This window comes from Propithecus coquereli, unplaced genomic scaffold (genome assembly GCF_000956105.1).
Source record: "Propithecus coquereli isolate 6110/MARCELLA unplaced genomic scaffold, Pcoq_1.0 Scaffold129, whole genome shotgun sequence".
NCBI lineage: Eukaryota > Metazoa > Chordata > Mammalia > Primates > Indriidae > Propithecus > Propithecus coquereli.
In genome coordinates, this window is record NW_012137080.1 from 1,353,229 (window position 1) to 1,362,973 (window position 9,745).

Consider the following 9,745-nt stretch of genomic DNA (forward strand, 5'->3'; position numbering starts at 1 on the left):
TCAAATGATACAGAGTTTCAGTTAGACAGGAGGAATGTGTTCTGGTGATTTATTGCACAGCGAGGTGGCTATATTAATAATTATATAAGCTGGTCGTGGTGGCAGGTGCGTAGTCTCAGCTACTCGGGAGGCTGAGGCTAGAGGATCGTTGAGCCCAGCAGTTCCAGGCTCTGGGGAGCTATGATTGTGCTACTGCATTGCAGCCTGGGAGACAGAGTGTGATCTCATCTCAAAAAAAAAAAAACAAAAAAAAAAGATATATTTTAAAATTGCTAAAGGAGTTGATTTTAAATGTTTTTACCACAAAGAAATAATAAACGTGTAAGGCGATAGATATGTTAATTAGCCCGATTTTCTCATTCCACAATGTATACATGTATTTAAACATCACATTGTACCCCATAAATATGTATAATTATTATTTGTCAATTAAAAATTTTTAAAAAGGCACTTCCCTGCCACTGCCTTCCCCTCCCTCTGTGGTCTCTCACTACCACCGGTGCACTGGCTCTCTTACTTTCTGAACACGCTGAGCTGTTCCCACCCATAAGCCTTTGTATTTGGGCTTCCTCTGCGTGGAATACTGTACCCCAGTTATTTATGTCATTCGGGTCTTGACTCAAATATCACCTCCTCAGAGAAGTCTTCCTTTTCTCTGACCACCTATCTGATACACCCTGCCAACCACTTCCTGTTATATCACCTTTCGTGTGTGTACTTCTGTGTCTGAAATGGTTCATTCTTATGTATGTGTTATTGTCGGCCAGAATGTCAGCTCCGTGGTCCTTAAGCAGGGGCTCTGTCTTGTCCATTGTCGTCTGGCACATAGTCTGTGCTCAGAAAAGCTCGTAGAAAGACTCAATGAGGAAAAATGGTCCTTCCTGGATTGAAATAGGGATGAGGCTAGATTTTAACCCCTAGAGAATTTTTGTTGGTTGCTTGGTAGGTACCTTCAGGGTAAATGAAAAGAGTTTTCATGAGAAAGGAGTAAAACATTTTAAAAGCCATTTTAGAGAAGAGCTATAACCAGTCAACATTTTGACTTTGGTTTTAGAAATTATGATCACCACTTATTTTTTTTTTTTTTTTGGTCAACTGTTTTGCCCCAAGCACTGACCTGGGTAACTGGCACCCAGGGGATGAAATTGTATAAGACATGGTGCTTATTTTCAAGGAGACTACAGTGAGGTTGGGTAAATAGGAAGTTTGCAAAATCAGAATGCAAAGCCAAGTGTAATAAAGCACGGTCAGGATTTTATGTGGGGAGAGGTCACGTGTGCTGGCTGGGGAGGGGGTCAGGGAAGGCTGAAAGACTAATGGAGTGGGAACTGTGTCTTAAAGGATGGGCAGGATTCTACCAGGCAAAGTAGGGAGCGAGGAATGATCTGGACAGGGAGAGAAGCAGCAGGGGCACGGTGGCCTGGGTGTTTGGGAATGTGGCATCCGGCCAGTTTGACTGACTCAGGGGTGCTGGAAGGGAATTGTGGCAGATGAGACTGACACCTCCTGAGGAATTAGAATGCATGGTGGTCTCCTTCCAGGGTTCTGCCAACCCCACACTTGGAGAGCTGCTGGATTTGAGCAACGAGACCATTTTTAAGAGGAGGTCAGCTGGGAATCTGTTATGGTGGTCTGGGCAAGAGACATCATATGGGTGTTGGCAATGAGATTAAAACAAGAAAACAAAGCAAAAGATATTTTGGAAGTAAAACAGGCAAAACTCAGCATCTTATCAGCTGTTGCATGGGAGAAAGTGGAGTGTCTGTTGACAAAGGTTTTAAGTTTTGAGAGATTAGTATAAGTAAGGTTGGAATTATCTATGTGCATGAGATAAATCCATATTGGTCCAAAGCTTGCTTTGTTCTTAGAGGCTGGAGAAATAACATTAATACAAGTCTCTGACTTTTCATGAATAACTCTATCCTTATTTGTCTTCCCTAAAAGGCAAACAGCAGTATTACCTGCTGTGCCTGCCGTCTTTATACTTTACTAGTTCTACCCATTAACTGAAACTCCATTCAGAGATTAGCATGTTACTTATAGAAGTTCCTCCTAGGGCTTAGTGTCAGTATGCGTGAATCAACATCTCAGAAGTCAGGATGTTTTCCAGTGTACTTAGTGGGAGGAAAGTGAGGCTCAAACCTTAGGATTTTTAGAAAGCGTGCATTTTTGTGTCAAATAGAGTGGCTGATAATGGAGGGCTGATAACTACCCACTTTTTTTTTTTTTTTTAATCTTACTCTCATGAAAGTCCTTTATCACATTGACTTTAGGAAGAGACCAGCTTTGAGTACCCGTCAAGAGTTTTCAAAGGTGATTACCAGCATGGTGTTTGTCAGTTTGTAGACAATAAGATACTTTGACAGGTTAAAGTGCTGTGGAGTAGTAAAGGAGTTATTTTGTGCATCTCTTTCAGAATGAGACTGTTTCCGCTGGGCTCTAGGCCATCAGATACTTAAACAGCATAGACTTCGTAAATCTCACCATCGGACAGACAAATATTGACACTGTTATTCTTGGTTCTAAAATTGCTATCTTCAGGATGGTAGCCGCCAGCCATGTGTAGATATTTACGTTCAAATTTAAATTAATTGAAGTTAAATAAAATAAAAAATGCAGTTCCTCAGTTGCATTGGCTGCAGAGGAAGTACCCAGTAGCCACGTGTGTGGATCGACTGCTGCGTGAGAAAGCCAGGCAGGGAACACTCCATCATCCCAGAAAGGACAGGGCCGACGAAGGGGCGGCAGAAGCTGATGGTTGTCGGCGGGTGTATCCGAGTCGTGAATATTCATTCCTAGGCTTTTGCCATCAGCCATCCACATTCACCGCCCTCACCTCTGCCACATTGTATCCTTGGGTGCACCGTGGCCTGTGGTTGGAAATTTCATGGCTCTGTTGCTGAGCAGTGCTGTGGCCCCATCCTGGCTGTGCCCTTACTGGCTATACCACCGTGGGCAAGTTGTTTCACCTTTCTAAGCCTGAGTTTTCTCATCTGAAAATGTGGGTAACAAGCCTAGTCCCATTGTAAGCATTAAAGGAGAATAATGCATGTCATGTACTTGACTTGGCACAGGGTACGTTCTCAATAACTTTAGTTGTGTTGTTGTTATTATGTCTCTATCTTATGCAAACATTAGGATGTTGAGGAGTGTGCTTTCCAGGTAACATTGTTCTGTGCATTTTGAAACGTATGCAGACAGCACAGGCAGAAGGTATAAATGATCGCTAACCAGCTTTGCATAATTAAAATCTCTTGTTTGATGGTATGAAACTTACACGTTGCATCGTGAGTTCAGTTCAGTGAACATTTATTGATCACTTAGTATATATTGAGAACTTACAAGCTGTCATTACGTAAGAGCCCTGTGATGTGAAGAGCAGTTGCTGCCCTCGGTGCCTGTAATCTCACCGAGGGAGGGAGACACGGAGAAAGGATGAGCGTACACATAGCTATGTAAGAAATGCAGCGGGCAGACGACGAGGAGGGCTCTAGGAGACACAGCCGAGCAGAAGCGCTATTACTAGTCAGGAGAAGGAAAGGCTTACATCCAGCTGAGGGGATAGGACAGCCCCATGGGGAAAATGGCCCTGAAGGATGCTGTGACATGTCACACTATGTGATGCAACAGGACACCGGTTCTTCCAGGAGGGGTGGGCGTGAGTGTGAATGGAGGTGTGAAAGCAGCTTGTGTTGAGAGGAGTTTACCAAGCCCTTTGGCCCTTGGGAGAGCAGTGCTCCGAGGGAAGTCTGAGTCACCTTGAAGAATGGCCTGAATGCCAGGCCCAGGTGTTGACCTAACCGAGCAGGCAGTGGGGAGCCATGGAAGGTTGTAAACTTTCTGCTTGGTTCCACAAGAGCTTTCAAAGAGCAGAGCGCATTCCTTTGGCGGGGGAGGGAAGATAGGATGAATGGCTGTGTTTGATCTTATAAAGCAACTGAATTTGCTAAATGGCATTTCTTCCGCAGAGAAAAGAACAAAGTCGGGTACGCAGGACGCGCCACAGGTGCGCGGCTGTGTACAGGCACGCACTCTGCCGTTTTTCATTCGCACAGGGCCACTCTCGCATGCCTCTCTGGCAGGACGCATACCTGAGGGAGGCCCCAGACGCACACCGAGGTGGCTGAGCTGAGTACAATAGCAGAGGAGTACCTTCGGGCTTTTTCTTTTTCAGAAGTAGGATGCAGAGGTTTAATGGAACACTTTTTGATCTTCAGTTATCTTTATTTTATCCTGTTGCCACTTGCCTTTCATTAGCTTTTCAAAATTAATGTCAGGTTATTACTACTACTCAGTACCTAGGTACGCACGCAGAGCTAAGTTTCTAAGCCACGTGCTATCTTTGTTGCTCCACAACATAAAACTGAAAATGTTGCACATACTTCCTCTCGTGGACTAGAGTCATTTCCGTGGATGGCTATGTGGGAAACAGCAAATTACTCAGTTAACACCTGAAGAATAAGAGCGGCCATAAGTCACTTCGTCTTCTCCGAGGTCTCCCAGGAACTGTAGAGTTAGCGGGACTGGCAGAGCTATAGAATGTCTAGTACATAGTCATGGCCTCATTTTCCAGTTTTAAAAAATACTGTTTTTTCACATTTCGATGATTTGAGATGGCATGTTTCTTACAGTTTTTAGGTATACATTTTTAAGGACAGTGTTTCATCCATGAAAAGTTGTTAAATAGGAGGTAAAGCTTCATATAACTGGTATTTTAGAATCAAGGGAATGAGGCACTTAGTATGATTTCCACCGAAACATCAGCCCCAACCCATAACTCAGCGTCCCTCCTGACATCCCTCTGGAGCTCAGAGGAAGACGTGCACACCTGTGCCCACCTTGGTGCTTACCAGTCTAGGGTACGTAGAATCTGCTACCGGGGAAAGCTAGAGGCAGCTGGCCCGGTGGCCTGACCCTCCCCAGGCCTTACCAGGTCACCAAAGGGATGAGACGAGTTCTAGAATCACTACATCTGTCAGCCTCTCAGGAACTGCCTTGGTCTCCTCATCGTGGATTTATTTCTCCAGACACCATCTCACCATCCTAAATGGCACTTTGCTGGAAAATGTCTAACAAGCCCTGATTTCCATTTTGCCATGGTGTAAATCCTCCCACCATGACATCACTGAAGGGGAGTTAGGAAGAGTCCACAGTCCCAGGGCCCCGTGATTCAGTTGGTTGATCCACTGTCGGTCAGTTCCCTAACTGGTGATTTACGTACCTATTGTCTCACAGAGCTCTTGACGTTTTAGCTGTTATGGCCTCCTCTGTTCCCCTGACCATAAAGTAACATCAGAATGGGTCTGCTGTGGCTTCGGTTTCCTGGAATTGTGCAGGTGGACAAAAAAGCCTCGCACATCCCTTCCCAGGCTCAACTTTTGAAGGGGTGATAGCCTGGAAACTCACTGGCCTATAACCTGTTCGTTAAAAATATAGAAGTACGTGCAAAGCATTTCTGGAAAAAGTGCATCTGAGAGGCAAGCAGATAGCGCAGAGGGTAAATGAAAACAGAGCTATTCCTGGGTTCTACAGAATTTAGGTAGCGACTCAAAATATACCTTGAAATAACCTAAGTTATAATGGAGAGCCATGTCATAACAGTAAAAATCATAACTCAGTCCTGGAAATTACAGCCTTTAATTCTGCAGGAGTAAAGGAGAGATGGGGACGGGAGTCTAATGAGGAACAAACATCTTCTGGACAAGGGAGATTTTAAGGTTTGCAAGTGAGATAGCAAATGCCCACACAGTCTTGACCTTAGGTGCTTTCCGTTCTTACAGGATTTGGCCCTGGAGGAGGCTGTTCTGGAGGAGCTGACCCAGAAGGTAGCCCAAGAGCACAAAGCCCACAGGTAAGGCAGGCAGAGGGCGGCCTGGCCAGCAGCTATCTGGTGTCCAGGGGGCAGGAGGCATTTATCTTCCTTCCCCCCACTCCTGGCTCGAGTCAACACAGTTATGTTTCTTGCATCATCTGACTCAGTTCTGAACTTCTGAGACAGGTGTATGTGGCCTTGAAAACTGCCCTCCTATCTGGGCAGCCTGTGCCGAGGGTGAAGACCTAAAGTGCTGCCTTGGGTGAGAAGGTGGGCAAAGGAGGGAGACTTTTAACTTAAGGAAGCACCGAGAGCTTGATACCAGAGCCACTCGGGGCTGATTTGTACCGGTGGAAAACAGACGCCTTTCCTGTCCGACCTCAGAGGATCTTTGCAATGATCCGAGGCTCTCTTATGTGGCCACTTGGCTCCCAAAATATTGTCCTTGTATTATAATAAACCTTTTCTTTTTTTAAATTTTTCCTATTTCAAGTTGAGATTTCTCCCAGGTAGGAGCAAAATAACTTTGTTTTAAAGCAGGCAGCATTATTCACAGGGATGTTTGGAAGAATTATTTAGTGTTTATAGGGCAGTGGCTCTTAATTCAGTACTTTACCTTCCTCGTATTATGCCCTGTTAAGTAAAAGGCTACTGGGGATAACGTTAATGAATTACTTAGTAACACACTGTACCGTCACAGTTGGGTAATGATTGCTCTTCCCAGAAGCCAGAGCTAAACCACAGCTCTGGAATTTGCCATCAGGAGGGTAGGATCTTCCGCTGGCTGTCCCTAACCATTTCCTCCTTTGATGCTATTTTGATTTTAGTGGAATCCTGCCAGCCGAAGCCGAGCTTATGTACATCAACGAAGTGGAACGTTTGGATGGATTTGGACAGGAAATCTTCCCTGTGAAGGTAACATGCTGTGCCCTATCCTTGTTTTAGCCTTCTCAGAACAGCGCAGGCATTTGGAAAACCAGTGTGGATAGCAGCGGGGCCAGAATGGCTTGGCCTTCTTATTGCTACGTGACATTAGTTGGCAAGTCCAATTTACTTTAGGAAAAACAAATGCTTTTGTTTTTGAAGCTAGAAAATTTTGAAGCTTCCCGTGGTCTTCAGCAGTGTAGCTCATTTATAAGACCACCATCTAAGCGAATACCACACACCAGCCCATTCAGCACCTTGAAGGTATCAAGGCTCATATCCAGTCTTACGGCAAGACAAGTAGCTGATGCCATGTGTACGTTAAACAAGACTCTAGCCAGTAGTTTTCCTCCCCACGCTTATTCTCTTTTCTCTTCATTGAGCTGATACAGGGATAATCGTTTGTGAGGTAGAATGAAACATTTCTTGCATGCAGTTAAATTTTATTTCTCCAGGTCTGTAGGGCCCTCCACGGTGGGTTTCCAGCCCCTTGGGTATTTTTGCAGAAACTATGCCTGGGAAACTCTCACAGCACATCACATCCTTTGCACCAAATCCACCTCCTGAAGTGGGTGTGGTTGGGGGGGGGATCATGGTGCATGGTCATTTATAGAGCTGAGCCCATAATCCAAACTCACTTTCTGGTCTCTGACGACCAGCTTTACAAAAAACAGAGTTTTGTCAGAAACCTAAAAGCAAATGGCACATTTCAGCAATTTGGGAGACGCCTGCAATTTCGGCACAAACGTTTCACTGCAGACTGGCTCCGCTGGCTGTTTTATCAGCGTTCGGTCCCCCCTCTGTTGCACGTTTGCAATTTGCCTTAATGAGAACTGCCCATGTGCATCAAGGAGAAGCGAGCAGGGTGGCCGCAGCTTGCAAAAAGAGCTAAATGGCTCTTTTTTAGATTTGTTTAATTTTCTTTTGCTTCTCTAATGGCTGCCCTTCATAGGGTTGTAATCCATTTTCCTTGCAATAATGCCTTATGAAGCCATCTGCATCCCACTTACATTTCAGCAGCCCATATATAGTCATGATATTTTGGGTCATTGGAAAATCAGAGTAAACTTTCCTCCACTTCTAAAAAACTGACTTCTCTATCCCTGGAAGTTCGGGGTTTTGTTGTGGTGGCGATTTGCTTATGTTGTTTTTGGTATTTCTGCACTGTGGGAAATAGGAGCGGTTGAGGGAATGCTGAAATCTGCTGTGCCTGGTTCTGATGCACTTTTTAGGATGTTCTAGTGGGACCAAGGGGGATATCATACCTTCCTCTGAGTGGGAAGACAGGCACTGCTGACTCATTGCTGGAAGGGTGTAACTGAGCTGTGCTGCTGCTTTTTCCTTGTGTATCCGTTCATGACTAAGGTGACCACCTACAGAGCACATGATGCCTGGCGACCCAAGGATGAGGGTGGGAGCAGCAGCACCAGTGGGGGTGGTGGCACGATCAGCTCTGAGAGAAGTGAAAAAGCAGACAGGAAAGTATGCAGGGAAAGTCCCTTTGGGTTGGTATAGGACATTATTGATCAAGTAAAGTGAAAATTTTGATATTCTCTGGGGAAGAACACTTCTGTTTAGTGTGGGCTTTTCCATGAGTGATTCCTCAAAAGTTTTCAAGACTGGAAGAATACCAATCCATTTCCTGGCAGGTGTGCCCCTCCTCCTCCACACACGCAGGTGTGGCTGCTACCTGAGTCCTCCTATATTGTCAGAGCACATGGACATGGGGGAGCGTGCTTCCGGGATGGCTAAGACAGAGACGGCTAAGACGATCTGTTGCAAGATTGGACGTAGAGTCCTTAAGGTTTGACCAATGCACTGTCCCCGGCATACTGGGTGGAGTGGCGACCTGGAGCGTCTCTTCTGTGTTTTTCTGCTGCTCCATCCTGGTGAACGACTCTCCCCGAATCCCCGTCACCACGGATCTACTGGCAAAGTGCCCAGGGAAGTCCTTCTGCAGCATTTTCCTTTCCCTTTTATCTCCTATGTTCTTTTCCCAACGTATAACTTCTATAACTTCCCTTTTCAACTTCCCCTAATCACCAAGACCGTTCTCTTTCTTCTTACCCAGTTCTTTCTCTCTGAACACTCTTTCAGCTTTGCCACCAGCAGTGGACTTACCCTTTCTCTGTCCCTGTTTGAAGACTCCTATTCTAATGTAAACTTTGGTGGGTGGGTTGAGAAGAGGTCACTGAGAAGGGACCCTGTCTGTGTTTCTTAAATGGGGTCAAGTATTCTAGGGAATGGAGAAGTCCTTCCTTTCCATCTTAGTCCTGATTATGCATGGCCCCCTCTTGCTTCAGAAAGAGAACCTCCCCCCAGGGAAAACAGGACTTCATTTCGGGGACTGAGTGACCGAACATCTACTAGATGTTGGGTCTTATTCCCACTCCACTCTCAGAACCTAGCAGCCAGGTTATGCTCTTCTGGGCAGGAGATTGGAAGCACATTACTGGACCAAGAGACCAGACTGAAGATAAGTCATCTGGGATTCCCCAGCAGAAGTCCCTGCAGATAACCCAACAATGAAGTCCCCGAGCCCCTCCTGTGCTCACAACCAGCGTTCAGCGTCCCACTCTCGAATGTGAACTGCCCAGACACCCTGCCCAGTGCCCCAGTAGGAGTGGCAGAGACCCACACCGTGAAAACAAAGTGAGCTAGAAGGTACAGAGACTCTACAAGGAGAGCCACCTGCTTGAAATACCATCCGATGAGTCTCAGAAATTAAAAAACAAACAAAAAAATTGCCCCCTTAAAGGAATAAGTTGCTTATAAAAAGGAACATTTAGAAAATAAACAAGAACTTTCAGAAATTAAATTGTATGATATCAGAAATGGAAAACTTAGTAGACAGGTTAGATGATAAAATTTCACTGAAAAAACCAAAGTAATGGAAAGGGGGATGGAGCAGGAGGTAGAGCAGTTCAGGACATCCAACATCTGAATAACGGTTCACTCTAAAAAGAGTGAACCAAGAAAACAGGAGATAGTAATTTGAGAAAATATCCC

General features: G+C 45.3%; 1 protein-coding gene across 1 annotated transcript in view; it reads left to right on the forward strand.

Annotated features, from left to right (window-relative positions):
• PTPN14 (protein tyrosine phosphatase, non-receptor type 14) overlaps positions 1–9,745 on the forward strand; it is a 193,447-nt gene that overhangs the window by 147,625 nt on the left and 36,077 nt on the right. The gene's annotated exons all lie outside the window — the stretch shown is intronic.